General features: G+C 43.0%; 1 protein-coding gene across 1 annotated transcript in view; it reads right to left on the reverse strand.

Annotated features, from left to right (window-relative positions):
• The window catches only part of RARB (retinoic acid receptor beta), a 452328-nt gene that overhangs the window by 264033 nt on the left and 169801 nt on the right, over positions 1–18494 (reverse strand).

Here is an 18494-nt window from a genome sequence, read left to right on the forward strand (position 1 = left end):
TTTTTAACCATTTGAGAATATGAAGACAACAATGGACGTTCTGCTCAGAAAGACGTGCACTTACATTCAGACCATTTTGTATCCCATCACAGTGGCATGTGGATATTCTAAGGTCAGTATCTGTAGAACTCTTTCAAGTCCACAGAGGTCAGTCAGCTGGAGGGCCTGGGTCTTTATCCATTTAACTTTGCTGTAGATCATAGACATGTGGGAAATGAGAGCTCTATACAAAACTCAAAGTATCCAGGAACCAACTTGGTCCATGAGCCTCAGGAACCTCCCATGATATTGGAAGAAATGTCTCCCTGCCTCTATAAAATATCTTCTCCAGGACTGGGAAGGAAAGCACTGCTGGGGATGGCATATAATCAGATGTCTGCTTCACTTAAATCTATTACGGATTCAGGCAAGGAAGCAAGAGGAATAGGGCTTCCAAATTATAATCAGTAATAATGACACAGACCAGTTCATGGGTCCCTGAGAACCATGGAATTAAACAATAAAACCATTTGGACAGGGAATAAGTTGAACCTCCCAGGTGGAATGAGTGCTTTCCCCCAGTGATCCAGATCATTCCCATCCTACTCTTCCTCAAATAATTTACCAGACCTTTACCACCAAATAATTAAAATAATTGAGCTAAGAATTTTGATGTTTACTGCCTGCTATACACTTTCCTGTACAAACTCATTTTAACCTCACATCAGTGTCAACAGATAGGTACAAGTGCAATCAACATTTTATAGGTGATGCAACAGACACGGGGACATAATTTGCCTGAAGTCCTCAAGCTACAAAAAGGAAATTTACTATCCACCCTCCTAGTCCAATGACATGGCTATCTCAATTCTCCTTTAAGCAGTAGCTTCCAGCAAAATCCTGACTCCCAGCTTCTTTGGGATAGAGTCTGTTTGGAATACTTTATGCTGCCTACCTCTTCAGATTTTTCTACTGTGGGTGAGAAGACATATTTTTTTGCTTTTTTCTGAAAAAATTTAATGACATGTTTGTCTTCTGATCCTTTTCTAAATTTCTTCTTTCCAGCTTTGCCTCTCTTGGTGTCTGGCTGTCCTTAGAGTTTATTATATTATGTTGGATTATGCATCCTTGAATGTATTTTTCTTGGACAATCCACTCCACTGGACCCTAGGTCCCTGCTGTAGAAATCCATGGACATTAAGTGACTTAGTTAATAAGACAACTTTTTGAGAAACACCTTTAGTGTGTGAGGTGAAACTCCCCCTTTTCTGAATCCTCCACATAATCATGTTGTCCCCGCTGTTACCTCCCAATTCTCCTGTGGCTGCTGGTGGTGACAGTGTTGAAGAATCATGGAGCTTGTTCTCAACACGTTGCTTTCTGCTTGATGTCTGCCTCACACTTAGGCTGGTATCTGATTCCTAGAATTTTGGTACCTTAGTCAAGTCCGAGGCAGAAACAATTCTATTTCATCATTCTATCACAGCACTTGTAGCAGGACCCTGACATGTCCGAACTTCAGGTGGGGCCTGAAAAAATGTTCAGTTAATACTTAGAACTCAGCTCTCACCATGAGGCAGATTTTAAAAAATGCCATGAGTTTGGGACTATTCTTTTTTTTTATATTTGTATTTTATTCTTTTTATTTATTGATTGATTTGAGAAAGAGAGAAACAGACTTCTTGTTCTACTTATTTATGCAGATCCTGCAACCTTGTAGTACCAGGATGATGCTCTAACCAACTGAGCTACCCAGCCAGGGCTAAACTTAGAAATTTCTTCTTTTTTAAATTTTTTTTTCTTTTTTTTTTTTTTTACAGAGAGGAAGAGAGAGGGATAGAGAGTTAGAAACGCTGATGAGAGAGAAACATCGATCAGCTGCCTCCTGAACACTCCCCACTGGGTATGTGCCCGCCACCAAGATACATGCCCTTGACCAGAATTGAACCTGGGATGGGACCTTTCAGTCCGCAGGCCAACATTCTATCCATTGAGCCAAACCGGTTAGGGCCTAGGAATTTCTTAATCTCTCTAGAAGATCTATGATTCCCTAGAAGATTTAAGAAGGGACTATTCTTAATCCCATGTTACAGATGAGGAAGCTGAGGAACAGAGAAGTTAAATTGCTCAACATCACACAGCAGACATAGCCAAGATTTGAACCCAAATGCTTAAGCAATCTTGTTCTTAACCACTACACCATGTTGCTTGTCTAGCATAAGAGAGTTACATGGTAAATGGTAACATATAAGTCTATCACTTAGGGTTATATATGGTCCTTTTGGGAAAATGAACAGATTAAGACTATCTTTACAGAAAACACATGGAAATAGTTTCTGGTGTCCCATGAGGTTAGGGTAGAGGATTGATCAAAGAGTGAAGGGTTAACTGGTCACTGTTATCTACTTATATGTCGTGGAATCCTGTGATAAGGAGCTGAGTAGGGGAAAGACAGGGAGTGGATCTGAGAGCAAATCAGTAATGCTTGGGATTTTTCCTTTTATTTATCCAGGAGCAGGAGGTGGAAAGACTGGGAAAATACTACTAGTACATTGCCAACCGGCTTCCAGGAAGTTCCCACCAATAGGGGCAGCAGTGGGGACAAGCCAGGACATCATTTCCTCCTCTTTCTGCATTAGGTGGTTTCCCTTCTGTGACTGGATCTCCTCTGGGGTTCTAGCGCCCACCATCTGCCCAGCTCTTAGGCTCTGGTAGTATCATCTCTTCCTACCATCCCTTCAGCCTCAGGGGTGGGAGCAGCTTCCTGTTGAAGCCAACCTCTGGGTTCCCCAACATCCAAAGTTGTTTTTTCAGCTCTTCCATCAACCAATTCTCTATATTAAATTCCTTTTGCTAGAAATAGCTGAAATGGTGTTTATTTTTCCTTTCTAAATGCTGACTGATGGACAGCTGGGATGAATTCAAGACCAGGACTTGACTACAGCCACATAGTAAGTACTGAAGTTCCTGGGGTTCAAATGGTTTTCTTCAAGACCTAAACCTTTCCAATTAGAACATGCTGCTCCTCCGTGAGTACCCAATGTTTAAAATGTAATTCTTAACTAACAATAAAATAACCATAATATTATTTTCTTTAAAAAAATCTTAGTCTTCTTTAGTTTTTTAATTCTTTGGATCTTTTCTGCAAGTTCTGATTTGTTCACATAATTCTTACAGACGTGGGGTCCTTTCCTGGGAAGAAGGTGCATCTTCCTTGGGGACTCCTTTGGTGAGTGTCTCGTCTTACCTCCCCTAAAGTCATTGTTTCCTGGATACGTGGTCTGAAGCTGAGGAGGCTTATTGAAAGGAACAAAGCCCTTCAAACACATGAGCAGGGTGAGGGTGAATGAGTCCTGAGGGTCTACTCCTGGCTACCACATGCAAAACTGGGCCCCAGTGTTCTCTGCTTAAATTGTAAAAATGCAACTAGGTCGTGGCTTTGTAAAAGAAAGGGTAGGTGGGGAGAACCGGTTCTTCATTTTGATGGTAAAGAACAGACAGGAGGCAGGAAATACACACACACACACACACACACACAGCCAGAACTCCTGAGCCTGAGGTATTTCCATCACACAGGACTGTAGGAAGGGATGGATGGAGACACCAGGTCATGATGGTTTTAGGCAAACTGGATGAGTTATTGCCATAGACACAGCTGATTCCTATCTCTGGATTTTTTTTTAAATGAGTAACCCCAGCCTTGGGAAACTACTTTGTTTTTTGTCCAGTGTTCTGCAAAATGTCACCCGGACTTGGAAAATGTTGTGTTGTGTGTTGCAATGTCATGTGTGTTCTTCTTGTAGGGAACAATATTACCAATACAACAGCATCGACTATAACAAAAACATTAACGATGTTCACAGGAACTAACAGTTGAGGGCTTATGATGGGCCAGGCTACATGGTCTATTATAACACAATGAATTCTCTTAGCAGCTCTGTTAGGTAGGAAATATTATAACTTTATCTTACACATGAGGAATCTGAGCACAGGGAGCTGAAGTCACTTCCTGGAAGTGATGGAATCAGTAAGTGGCAGAGCTGGGATTTGAATGCTGACAATTCAGTGCCTTTGCCCACAGTTTTGACTAGTGCCCTGTCCGTCAGAAATGGATACAGGCATGTGGTGGAAAATTATGCACAGAGTGAGCGATCTGGTAGCATGACCACACAGTGAGGCTGTAAGTCACTAGCACAACTAACCTTCCTGCTCCATGTGGCCTTGGCCACAGAAAACAAAACCCGATCCCCTTTCCTGAAGGTCTAGGATCTTTTTCTGCTCTTGAGGGGATCTCTAAGACACTGTACTTATTTTGCTTACATTTTGGGGGGGACTCTCCAGTTTCACAGACCCCAAAGATCTCTCCAGGCTAGGGCTAACAAGGCCAAAGCTATTTCTGAGTGATCCGCCCTGAACAGCATGAGACAACTTTTTCTGATCACACAGGCTACGACGAAAATAAAGGGCATGTTCACACACGCACACTTTGAAACCAGGCCCTCGTCCGCTCTTGCTAGTGGGGACAGCTGACCATATCAAAGGGAAGGGAGCTCCCGGAGAGTCTGATTTCTGAGGACTGGTTTCTGAGGATTTAAGAGAGCTAAAGAGGGAGGCATTAATATAAATCTTTTCTAGCCCAACTGCATCTGTGATATGAAGCTACACAGAGCAATGCAAGCTCCCTCTTGTTTTAGAAGGACTTTTTCATCTCATAATCGGCTTTAGAAAAAAAACTACAAAGGTTTGTCTCTGTAGGTTTCCCCCGCTCTCCTCCCTCTACCTCAGAGAAGACAGGGCCCAGCCTTTGGCTCCCCCACCCTCGAGAGAAAGCACGTCACTAACTCAGCGATGTGACCCTGCTCACATGAAAGGAAGCCCTCAGTGTGTGTCCCGCTCTGTATTTATCCTCTAGGACGCTGGGAGGACTGGCCCCACACAGGGCATTTCTTGGATCCATTTCCAAATGACATTGTGGTGGGATGGGGGTGTGAGGGGGCCTACATGCCATCTGATGGCCCTTCTCTTGCTTCCTAAGAGGAGTGAGGAGCATCCCTGGTCTTTTTGTTAATTAGCCCAATTCTCTTGGGGACTAGAGAGCAAACTCCCCTCGGCAGCAATCCCTGAAACAGACTACTCTCCAAGCAAAGGGTGGGGAGGCCGAGAAACAATTCATCTCTATCAGGGTTTGGCAAAACAATGGGAGGAAGGCTCCCCCCCTTCCCACGTATTAAAAACAAAGTCCTATTAAATCGGTAAAAATTTTATTGAGACTCGGAGAGGTTCTGCGGAACTCCAGAAAGGGTGGGGCGGGGGTGGTTAAAGTCCCAAGTTAAAGATTAATATTCCAAGTTCCGAACAAAAGGATGCTCTTTTGTGGCTCTGTGCTTATGCCTCTGAATGTAAACATTGTTCTGAGGGCCATTTTTTCTTCTCCAGATCTTTAAAGGGTAATAAATTAGCCCGTGGACAGCCATACAAGCTGCTACTAGATGTGAATGTGAATGTGTCTGAAGAAAAGGCTGACTTTCAATCAAAGTCTATTGAAAGAATGGTTGGCTTTTCTAAAGAAGCATGTTGTGCCTATTAACCAACTTACAAAAGGGGCCATTTCCTTGATTTATGTTTGGTTGCTATAGAGATCCTGCAGCCCAGACTGGCAGGTGAAGCGCCCCTCTAACGATCTCAGAGGTTTTTCTTAGTTATCCTCAGAGGCCAAACTGCGGAGCTGGGTAAAAGGTGGTGTGCAAACAAGCTGTGTGTGTTTTAAAAAAAAAATCAAACATCTGGCTCAAGCATTTTCACACATCTCTCTTAAATGATGACTTATTATATGCAAGACGAAGGGCGAGCATTTTTTACAGTCCTTACAAACATGAGTACAAAGACAAGTTAATTGTTCTATTTGGGACCATTAATGACTGGTTTCTGCAAGTGCAGCTTTTCGCTTAAATAATTTTACAGACCACAGTGTTTGAATTCAAAGTGATCTTCAAGCAGGGGGCTGTGCCTTCATGACCTGAGGGGAGAGATGTATGTGTCCATATTTTTGTTGTGTAGATGGGTTAGAATCCTTGCATGTTAAACCTGGAGGGATCTTAAAGACAATTTTGCCCCGACCCTCTATTTTTCAGAAGTTAAAAATGAGATCTTACAGAAAGGAGGGAATGTGCCCAAGGTGACATGGGTGATCTGTGGTTCATCAGAAAATGTCCCTTTAACAATACTTTTGCCACATCCCCCTCTCTACCTCATGAGCAAGCCATACAGAATTCCAGGGTCAGAGGTGAGTAGAGGGCTTAGACATTGATGATGGGGTAATTTTACATATAATTCTCAAAGAAAACACAAACCAAAGCTGATGCTCTGGGGGAGAGGGGGAAGGGTGGAAAAAAAGGGAAGAAGCAGAGGAGTGAGCAGAAAGCTGAGTGCATTCTTCACTGTCAAAGGCCCTTAGAAAGGGAACAATGTCCTAGAAAGAGGTCAAGAAAGCCAGAGGCGGGTTATCAACCAATAAAGCACAGTCTCTTCAAGGAGGTGAACTGCATGAGTAGGGCCACTCCTGACTCCTGAACCTTGTTACCATGCACCCTGTTGGAGCTTCCTAGGGTCAGGGGTGCTCCTTCCAAAGCCTTTTGAATGTGTTGGGGGAAACCATGAAGGAATCTTCTTCTTTAGTCATGAGGGTATGTTGGGTGAGTCCCTTAACACACAGTGTGTATCAATTTGCCTGGGCTGCCATAACAAAATACCATTGATGGGATGGCTTCAATACAGTCTGGCAGCTAGAAGTCAGAGATCAAGTATTGGTAGGATTAGTTCTTTGAAGACCTCTCTCTTCTTTGGTCGTCTTCACATGGTTTTTTCTGTGTGTCTATGTCTTAATCTCTTCTCATCAGGATACCAGTTAGGTTGGATCAGGACCCACCCTAATGACTTTATTTAACCTTAATTACCTCTTTATACAGTCACATTCTTAGGTCCTGGGGGATAGGAATTCAACAGATGAGTTCTAGGGAGACACAACTTAGTCCATAACACATAGTTATGAGAGATTTCTATTGAAATAGGGTAATACTTCATCAGTCCAAAGAAGGGAAAATTCTCCAGAAGGCTCTTCTAAATCCCCAACTCCAAGCTCCATAGGGGGGTTTCCACAGCCCCGACCAGTACCTGCCAGAGCCTCTTCCTAATTTCCAGTAAAGCCAGGATTTCTTCACACTCCGAGTTATGGTGACATCTGTTCACCCACTAGGAATTCCTGGTAGCCTCATTCCCCACAAGGTCTTGGAGTCTTTTGGCTAAGAACTGTTTGCTAGTGGCTGAAAAATGAACCCTTTGGTTTAATTCCAAAAATAATTTATGGCTTATTCCATTTCTCTCTAGTACTTCCAAGAAACTGAAAGGAATGGCCCAGACAGAAAAAAAAAAATCTCTTCCCCCCCTCCCACTCTTTTATTATGCTATAAACATTTGTTAATAGAGCAATTATCTTTTGAGTTGTAAAGGCTAAGTAAGTATGAGGGAGAAAGGGGTGAAGGGAAAGTGCAATTCTTCAAGCTTAATGAAGTCAAGTGAAATGATCTCAAGTGGTTGGGAGTTATGGAGAGCAGAATCCTTTTTTCTTTCTTTTTTTTTTTTTTTGTCAAAGTTTAGTAAATGATCACATGCCATTCTGTTGATCTAAACCTCCCTGCAGTTCAGTTTTTGTCAGACTTCATACACAACACACAATAAAGATATCCGTGGACAAGCCTGGCTCTTTGGAAAGATAACTTGTGCTTGAGAGAAGGTTGGTAGTAATGGGGAATATGGATACTCTGTCTCTTCGATATCGTGGGGTCCATCAAGCTATTTTCATGGAGGATTGGCTAAGTGTCCACTATCAAGCTCAGTGTTTTATGCACATCTCTTATGTCAACCTCACAGCATCCCTAAGAGAGATGTCTGATTTATCATTTTGGCAAAGGAGGAAATAGAGTCAGACACAGTAGGGAACCTGATCAGGGTACCACAGCACATGGAAGACAGAGCTGATACTTGAATTCAGCTTCCTTTGGCTCAACCTGAGCTCTGACCTTCCATGTTGCACATCTGAAAAGGTTTCTTTGCTGTTCCAGGCAATGCTGTGCACCTTGACACCATAAAGCCTTGCCTCAACGGTGCAACAGTATAAGTAAGTTAATATATCTTTGGCTCAAGAGATTATTATTCCAAAATTTTAGGCCCCCAGATACAAGTGAAGGAGGAGGGGTGAGGAATAATGGAGAGTTCTGATCCTTGGACTGTTGGAAAATGGCCAATGGATGGGAACTTGCACAAAAGTGAGGTTATAGAAAAGGGGGCAGGTGGGGAAATATAGGTGTCTCAAGTTTCTGCAGGGCACGTTAAAAACAGAAATTTCAATCACTAAGAGATGAGGAAAAAAGGAAGAGAGGAGGACAGTTCCAAAGGATGACACGTTCTCTTGGAAGATGGCGGCTCTGGGATGATTTTGCTTGGCTCTCCTTTTTCATTGTTCCCGTTGTAAGGAGTTCTGCTGGTGATCAGGAATGGAAGCATTTCCAGTGGAGAAACACAGTCTGTGGCCAGGTAATCATTCACCAAATGGATACCACCTGGGGTAGAGTCCCTCATTCATGCAAGTTGGCCCGAATTATGTCCTGTGCTCATGGGTTATTTGAATGAACACACAGCTGGTATTTGATTTCAAGGGGCAGCAAAAATACGAAGACTATTCTGCACCAAAGCTTTGCACCAAAGAAAATAGCACATTGTCTGTATCCTCTCGGCCTCAATTAGCTCCAAGTCTTGCAGCAACTCCCACAACCAGCCTGGCATGATTAGGAGGGGAAGAAGTGATCAACTGCTTTATAGTCTGCTTTTGAACTCAGTTCCAAAGTCTCTCTACATCATTTATTTCGTGGCTCCGTGTTTATTTATTCTTTATATTCCAGGGCATCTTAGCCATTTCCCTCCTTCCTCCCCAAGCCTGGACTACAGCACAAATGGAATTGATTGCTAAATGCAGTATTGCCTGTAAACCACGATGGACAATTTCCTGTAAATGCTTCATAGTATTTGCAGCTTAAATTTCTTTGACAATGTGTTGCCATTGTGGCCACTTGCTTTTAATACTAAATGTAATCATTTTAACTGTATGAATGCACAAAATATTTGATTTTTATTAAGTATACACTTTATATTTTTAAAAAGTTAATGGTGAAAAATTTCTTTCCCCTCCCTGCTTTTTGAATGTCTCCATTTGTAACCCGACATGCACATCTGCTTTTCTCAAACGCTAATGAATATGGCTAACAACGAATGGAAGACAAATGTTTCTATCACAAGCTACAATTATTTCTCAAGATGTCTATTTGCATCCTTCCTGGATTTAGTTTTCAAAAGAAACTAAATAGCGAAAAATAGGAAATACACCAGATATTATATTTACAGAGGACATTTTGCAATTTACAAAAGGTTTTGCCATGCATTTCATCAGTTGGCAAAGGGGAAGTTCTTTAAACATTTTCAACTCATACAGGAGGGGCTGGAATTTGTGAGGTGATTCCTGATGCTGGGGAAGGCTGCTGGCCCAATACTAAGGGAGGTTGAGGTGTCTATCTGTGTGTGGACTAGGATGGATGAAAGCATTTACTATCCACACTTCCTCCTTCTGCCCTGCTAATGACCTCAGTCCTGGCCGGCGGGACCAACATCCCTTAGAATGAGAGGTTATTTAGCTTTGATATGAGTGCAGCCTTGGGACTCTCTGTAGAGAAATTGCTTATTCCAAAAATTTAGCTTCTTTTTCTTTCTTATAAGTAGAAACATAGGGGGAAATGTGGCGTGGCTGGGAATAAAGAGTACATGGGAAAAACAACGCCAAGTCAGAAATGGAGAAAGAGTGGTATAATCATTGTCTACAGACAGGAGAGAACACCAGAATCTATACAAGAGCACCAAGGGTGGTTAACTTTCTTCAGGCTGATGGGCATTTCATCAATGCATTCCCCCGCCCGCCCCAAGATGCAAAACCTGTATCACTGATAGGATTTGAATTAGTTTATGTGGTACACAAACACAAATGACAAAACTGAATGACACAGTGACAAACAAATTGCTTTTTGAATTGCATCTAGTTATAGTAGAGAGAACGTCTTTTTGGTTGCAATGAATCTTGACCACATCTCTAGCCTCATAAGTGATAGGGATATTTTCATTTATGGCCATGATATATAAAATTTCTTATAAGATAAATATATTTATGTAACAACATAGGTGTATTTAAAGAGAAGTATTGGAAGAGAATTAGTACAGGTGCCACTCACTGTAGGGGACTAACCTCTTTGAGTCTTGATTTGCTCCTCTGTGAAATGTGGAAATACTAACCTTATAGGACTATTGTGAACACAAGAAAGAACACCGTCAGTTATTAGGTAGTATTGAAATGTTCAAATGGCCAGCTACACATGGGTAAAGATTAAGCCAATTTGGGGGAACAAAAAAAATCAGAGAGAATAATTAAAGGCTTCTGGTCAAGATGATGGTGTAGGTAAATGCAGTACTCACACCCTTCCACAACCACATCAGAATTACAACTAAACTCCAGAATAGCCATCATTCAGAACCACCAGAAGTCTACCTGAACCAAAGTCCTACAACCAAGGATATAAAGAAAAAGCCACATCGAGACTGGTAAGAGGGGCAGAGACACAGAATGGGCTGGTCCCATACCCACGTGTGGCAGATAAAAATTGGGAGAGATCTCAGCTGCAGAAGTACCCTCCCCCCAGGAGGGAGGAGTGCCAGCCCCACACCAGGCCCCCCAACCTAGGGTTCCAGTGACAGGAAGAGAAGTCTCCCCAACTTCTGGCTGTAAAACTCAGTGGGAACACACCTGCTTCTTTCCCGTCCTCTTCTTCTTCCCCCCAGGCACATTACCTTTGCCTTTCCTTCACCTAAGCTTCAAGGGCCCCTTTTTTTGCTCCCTGAGCCTACACAGCCCAGCTGGCTCACTTCTACTACCTCTGTAACTTTTTAAATAAACTTTCTCTTATAATTTGAAAATGAAAGAAAACAAAAAACCCACAGCAGGGATTATGGCTGAGTTAAATGGAGGGCTGCTGAAGTCCCAGGCATTCCTCTTAAACGGCCTCCACATGGACTTACTTGGACTCACTCACTCTGAGCTCCAGCGCTGTGGCAGGAGCTGAAAGGCACCAAGGACATATGGGGAGAAACTGAATTGTGTGGCATCAGGGCAAGAGCTGGAGGGATAGTTTTCTCCTAGACAGAGTGCTGGTAGAGCCATTGTTCCTTTTCTGCCCCCCCCACCCCCCCATCCCTTGCACAGAGCCAGCAGGCTAGTGGCTAGTGCCATATCTGAGTCTCCATCAACCTGGCTATCACTGTTGCCCAGCCCTGATGATGCTCTGAGACCCTGCCCCACCCAACATGAGGGCCCACCCAAGCTGTTTTCCAGTGGCTTTTCCATACAAACAGCCTGTCTTGGTTTATGCTTCAGAATTTCCTAAAATCTTTCAAACAAGCAGGATCTGGCCTTGGTGTGCCCCAACTCTTGCTAGGTGGTTCCAGGCCCAGCACTAGCAACAGCCAGCTTGGTTCATAGTGAGGCCTCTCCTGGGCACCTCTAAACCCAGCACAAGTAGCAGCCATCTGCAGATTGCTTTGCAACTCATGCCAGATGGCCCAGGCAGAACACAGGCGATGGCTGACCTTGACCGGGTTTGTACCTCCTGGGAGGCCCCAGAGCTGTCACACCTGGTGGACAGCTTCAGATCATATTGAAGCACCACCCAATCACCTCCACAAGCAAAACACTCAAAGGTCTGACTCAGTGGGCACTAAGAGTCCCCCCTAAGTAAGTTCTGCTCCAAGAGGTGAGCTACTACACAGCTGATCTTCCACAGTGGTTGCAGTCAGTCCTTGAAGCTGATTGGCCTGGGGGCAAATCTCTTGCATTAACACGCCAACAGCAATCAAGGTTCAGCTACAACAGGAAGGTGTACCTGGAGTGCCCAGTTCAGGTGAATGGGGAGGCTGTACCATTGGCCCTACAGGACACCCTACTACATAAGGTCATTCCACCAAGTCCAGGAGACAGCAGTTCTACCTAACACATAGAAACAAACACAGGGAGGCTATTCATATACTTTGTAAAATTCATCTCAGGTTTTAATTATGTATTCATTGTGATCATTGAGGCAATGCTGCTCACACCTGTAAAACTATAAGCTCCATAAGGGCTCCACATTACCTGGAGATGCACAGGTAAATCAATGTGTAAATAAGTGAATAAACATATTATGAACAAATATTGGGGCACTTACTAGTATCTCACAGAGTTACTCTCATGACACTTGGTAAATGTAGCTACTATTCAAACATGCGTCAAGATTTTGACTTATTAATTCTGAATATTAATATTCCGGAATGCACATCCAAATGGTTCTACTAAATATCTTGAGACCCTCTTCTACTTTTCATCTTATAGGAAATTATGAAGCACTGAGTACCCAAATATTAGAATGCTACCTCCCTCATTATATTTATTATTGCTGAATAAAGAATTACTCACAGCTTAGTGGCTTAACATTTATGATCTCTCAGTTTCTTTTGGTCAGTATTCTGGATATGACTTAGCTAGGTGTTCTTACTGGCTGCAATCAAGGTGTTGTTTGGGTTGTAGTCATGGTAAGGCCTGATCAGGAAAGGATCAACTTTCAAGGTCATGTGTATCTCTGCAGGATTCAGTTCCTCAGCAGTTTTAGACTGAGAGCCTTAGTTCCACAATGGATATGGGCTAAAGTCTTATTTCCACGCAGACCTCTCCAACATGGTAGCTTGCTTCATCAAAGCAAACATAATGATAAGGGAAGGGGGGAGACAGAAAGAGAGAGAAGAGCATCAGCAGGACAGAGGTCAGTCTTTTATGACCTCATCTTGGAAATGACCCCATCAGTTTTGCCATAAGTTATTTATTAGAAACTCAGTAGGTCTACTCTGCACACAAAAAGGGAAGGGATGGCAAGAGATGGGGATTATTGGGAGCCATTTTAGAAGGCTGCCTGGCCCACCCGTACAAATGCCCAGGGTGGAATTTCTTAGAAGCCCTACCCCTAATCCTGTCTCACTGGGCCCTAACCCAATGCCATCCACAAATGGGCCCCTCAGAGATTCTCTTAATAATGGAATAATCCTGCTCAGTACAGCAGCCCTACAGCAGAGGACCTTATTGATTCACAGCTTAAAATTTCTGTTTCTTTACAAGGTGTGTCAGGGAGAGAAACAGTCAGTTTGACCCAGCAAGGTCATACTCTCTCCATTTCCATTAAATAAATATTCACAGACTCTGGGAGACACCTCGGAGGTGTCAGGTATTATGCGTTAATTTCAGCAATTATGTGGCCTCCTGTCAGACTGATGTGACACCAGGGCTGAGATACAGAGGAACCGAAGCATTGCTACTTGGGGTCACGCCCAAAATAGAGAGCGAGGTCATTGAATGTTCTTTGACCTGAGAAGAACGGGTGTAACAGCAAGGAACCTGCCGGGAAAGGTCCACATGCCCAGTTGCTATTCTCAAGGTTCGGATTGTTTCCCACAAGCCCAGCTCTGCTTTCTGGTATGGTCCACATTGGCCAGGGTTAGGGGTCACTGGCATAATTCTAGCAGCAGGCAAGGCCTTCCTGGGGACACATACTCTTGATTGTGGTCTTATTATGCTCTGAGCAGCCAAAAGAGATGATGTGGAGTGAAACAAGGGCTTCAGAATGCAGAGACAGGAGGGTCAGCCTGATTCAGCGAATGACTTGTGAGACCTGCCTTGTGCAATGTTATGAAACCCTGAGCCCATTCAATGGCGGGGGGTGGGGGGGAGATCAGTGGCCCTCCTTCACATGCCCATAAGGTCCTATATAAATGGTGGGAATGGCTTCCCCAGACCTCATTATACCTCCTTCTATTTCTAGAAGTTGAAAACATAAATACTGTGTTTGTTAGATTGTCTTCTTGAGGTTCAGAAGGGGGAAGTGAAGCAGAAGCCATCGTCCTTTGGCCGTCAAGATTGATGAGGAGGGTCCTAAAGACATGAGTGGCCGCAGTGGCAAGCTGTCCCAGTGACACACTGGCAGGACGTGGGCACGGCTTCCTGATGCTGTGACTTTGAACCCATTATTCTAGTGGCAGCATCCTGGCTTCCTCTCCACCAGCTCTTCCAGTGATGCTATAAACAACTAATTCACTCAGCAAATGCTTATCTAACACCATCTATATACCAGGCAGGGATTTGGGCCCTTGGGGCTCATCATTAAATAAGAGACACAGAACCTGTCTGTAGAACTTGCATTCTACTATGTATGTAGGAATAAACATATTTAGTAAATATTTTGTATTTAAGCCCTAACCGGTTTGGCTCAGCGGATAGAGCGTTGGCCTGCGAACTCAAGGGTCCCAGGTTCGATTCTGGTCAGGGGCATGTACCTTGGTTGTGGGCACATCCCCAGTAGGGGGCGTGCAAGAGGCAGCTGATCGATGTTTCTCTCTCATCGATGTTTCTAACTCTCTACCCCTCTTCCCTCCTCTCTGTAAAAAAATCAGTGAAATATATTTAAAAAAAAATATTTTGTATTTAAAAAATTAAGTGCTGTGAAAAACAAAATAGTGAAATGGTGTCAGAGGAATCAAGTACTGAAAGTGAAAGTGAGTACCGATGTTAAAGAAGGCAACTGGGGTAAACCTTGCCGAAAAGGTGACATTCGAGGCAAGATTTGAAGGAAGCGGAGTTGGCCATGGTCTCTGAGGGAAGAACATTCCAAAACAAAGGGAACAGTCAGTGGGAGTGTGACCAGGGAATTGAAAGAACATGGAGGCATCCAATGCAGTTGAAGCAGAACAAGGCAAGAGAAGGAGAAGATGAAGTCAGTCAGGCACCCAAACTCCAAATCTGAGAATTCCCTATATTAAATACCTTTCTGCTTGAAACAACTGGAAGGATCTCTCTTCTACTAAACTGCCATTGACACATACCTTTTGCACAATTTTGCCCTCGCCTTTATCAAATTGCATTGAAATTATGCTTTTGTGTTTGCAACCACTCCAAACACAGTGCCTCATTTTTCTCTGTACTCCAAACAGCTAGCCCAGGCCTCACAGAGCAGGAGCGTGACATATAATTAACACAACACAAGCATAGTTGTATCCAAACCACTGTCTCTTCCAAAGAGAAGACTTTTCTATGGGAAGATGTAGCCTCCAATATGGCTGGGTATGTGTGTGTGTGTGTTGGGGTGGATAAATATCTTCCTTGCTGAAGTAATACATTTAGTATTCTAATGAAGTAATTATAAAAGTAAGTAATTATTGAAATAACCACATCAACTCCCAGTCATTAAAATCCTCCTAAACAGAGCTGGCATGATGGCTTAGGCTATTAGAAACCTTGGCAATCACCCAACGCCTACAATAGCTTCTAATTAATTGATCTCACCTCTAATCTGCTATTGTTAGCCCAGTGCCGATCATTTGTTTGGCCTACAGATCCTATTGCCCCTTCCTTTTGATTGTATTTGTTACTGTACCCTCTCTATCTCTTTCAATTAAGCACAGGTTAAGTGGTTCACCCGCAAGAGAATAGGAGATAATGGCACCAATCAAAGTAATCTCTTTAATTTGCTAAATGGATTACAGGGAAACCCCAGCCAAAGTGAAGTCATAGCTAGTGGCCTTCACTTGAACTATACACAAAGAGTATCTAATTATTAACCCACCATAAGCCAAGCTTCATTGCGGAGTAAATGTCTACAAAGTTAGCCAGGTATAAGCACTTTTCAACAGCAGAGATGGCTCTCTGTGACTAAATTGTTTTCATGGTAATATGTCCCCCCTGGCTCCTTTCCCAAATTTCTCGCTTCCCTTAACTTTCAAGTGCAACACACATCCTCATATACCCATCGAAGTACTGCCCAGCACGCCAGTCAAGAGAGTGAATTTATAATCTCTTTAAGGACATGCTCTAGCTAAAACTCATTTTTCTTATTTATACTATAAATGCAAATGCAGGTCCATAGGCAGGATGTCTTTAGCTTTTGCTGACTCTGAAAAAATATATATTTAAGAGTAAACAAGTTTGTCCTTAAGCTGGTAAGTGATCGTCCTTCTTTCTGTGACCCTGCTTTTTCCCTCCCTTAAACACAGATCTGATGCTGAGACCTAGGGTGGGGTAGAGCACAGAGAGAAGCCATACCACTAGGATTCTGGCTTTGTATATGTCCTTGGTTTGTCATATGAGCAGGAAAGAAAGCAAAGAACAAAGAATCTTAAAGTGATTCATTTTTCAGTAAGTTAAGAACAATGGGTAATAGCAAAATAAAACTCGTAAACTTTTCAAAGATTGAGGTACCTCACCCCAAACTGAATAACTCAATAAACATTGATGTAACTGCTATGTCTCCAAGTCTTCTGGTTTGCTGAGATCACTGCTTTTTTCCCAATATCTAAATAAAATGAGTTGACCCCCAATCTCCCATGTTCTGCAGTAAGTCTAGTGACCTTTCCAACATTTTGAAGTATTTCTGAGGAGGCTTCCGTCCAGGTTATTTCCATTCGGCATTCTTATCTTGACTCATCTCTTAACCTCTACTTCCTGTTGCCCCCTGGGATACTTGACCTTCTTATCTTCCCTCTTCAACTCAAAGACTGACCTAATCCCTCTTCATTTATTTTAATTTTACTGGAGTTTAGGGCAAAATCATACAGAAGGGATTATAACACAGAGTGTAATAGGAAATACTGGCTTGGTTTTTCCTTAGGACTTTCCCAGGTTTAGTGCTCACCCTAGCATTTCTATGATCACTCTTTGAAATTAGAGGGACACATTCTCTTTTCTATAATAGCTAATAAATAGTCTAGGACACTAAGGCTGGCTCTCTAGTTATTAAGAGAGGAAAATTGAGATGTGGAATGAGCGTAAGAAAATTCCTTCTATTATATTTCACTTCATTTGGTTTTCTATATTCCCATTTCATGATTACCTATTTATCAAGTTTTTGTGATACACATGTGTTTTAAGGCTTTTACATCAATCATCTCATTTAATCCTTACAACCATCCCCATAAAGTCAACTTCTTATTATAAACCTTATTTTACAGGAAAGGAAACTGAGTAACCTCGGGATGTCCTGGTTTCATATAAGACCTGCTCTATGGCTTTCACATTGCTGTTCATTTTATGATCATCTCAATCAATTGAACAAACCCAGGACGTTGGGTTACTAGGAACCCAGGATGTTGCCATCACTGAGTTTGGCACTGGAATTCACCCAAGAACAAAGTGGGCCTAGTTACTGTTCCCCTGGGCTTCTAGGCTAGAGGGCATAACATTGAACATATATGATTATGAGGGTAGGGCATATTATCACAGAGGGCAGAGCGCAAAGTCCTCCTGTGGCTGACAGTGTAAAGGGGCAGCTTCAGGATGTTTCAGGCAATGAGTAGGTGATGAAAAATCCAGAACTGGATGACATGGGACTCTGAGATCTACAGGGAGCTGCATGGAGAGCCTGGGAGTACAATGTGGTATCTGCTATGATTGAGAAGCGTGCAGGGTCGCTGAGAGCACAATGGAGAACAACTTGAGAGCATGGGGGGCAAGAGACACTTTAGGACTTATTTTTTTTTTAAAGACATTTCAGAGCTTCTAAGAAAAAGTTGATCAGCTAATTATTGTACATGTACATGGGGTTGATTACAGGCTCATGCCTTTTCCTCCCCTCCTTGCCCTGCCACAGTCTCTGTGGGTCCACGACCTTCCCCACCCCAGGGTTGTCAGTGACTTGGTCACTGACTTGCCTTGGCCAATGGACTGTGTGTAGAAGTGACAGTGGGCCAGTCACAGCCTAGGTCTTCAGATGCCTTAACTGTTTCCTGTCACCCCTCTTGTACATTGTGGGGAGAATATGTAAGGAGGCAATTGCTGGCCCCAGAATAAGGAGACAGGAGGAGCGAAGCTAACCCAACCTGCAGCCTGGGCTCAGCCCTTACTGTCACCAAGCGCTGCAGGGCCCCGCGGAACCCAGCTGACCTACAGACAACAAAATGCCTGCTGTATAAAGCCCTGAGATTTGGGGGCTGTTTGTTTCACAGCCTTATTATAGCAAATACACACAGATGTGACTCATGTCCCATTTCCAGACATCTGGGCTCCATTCGCAGTTGTTTCATCACTGTCTCAGCAGCCCCGGTGTTCCCTGGTCACCTTATATAAGGCAGCCTCTCGCCATCCCCCCACCTCAGTCAGTCTTTGTGTTTTCTCTGATTTATTTTTCCTTATACTATAGAACAGAGATTTCAACTGGTGTGCCACAAGAATTTTTTAAACATGCAATACCTGACTATTTAGCCAGGGGCACTGACATCTTTTCCCTTATATTGTCAAATAAAAAAATGACAACAGCCAACATAACAATAGCCATCTAGTGTGAATGAATAAAAATTAT

Source organism: Myotis davidii, unplaced genomic scaffold (assembly GCF_000327345.1).
Source record: "Myotis davidii unplaced genomic scaffold, ASM32734v1 scaffold192, whole genome shotgun sequence".
Classification (NCBI taxonomy): Eukaryota; Metazoa; Chordata; class Mammalia; order Chiroptera; family Vespertilionidae; genus Myotis; species Myotis davidii.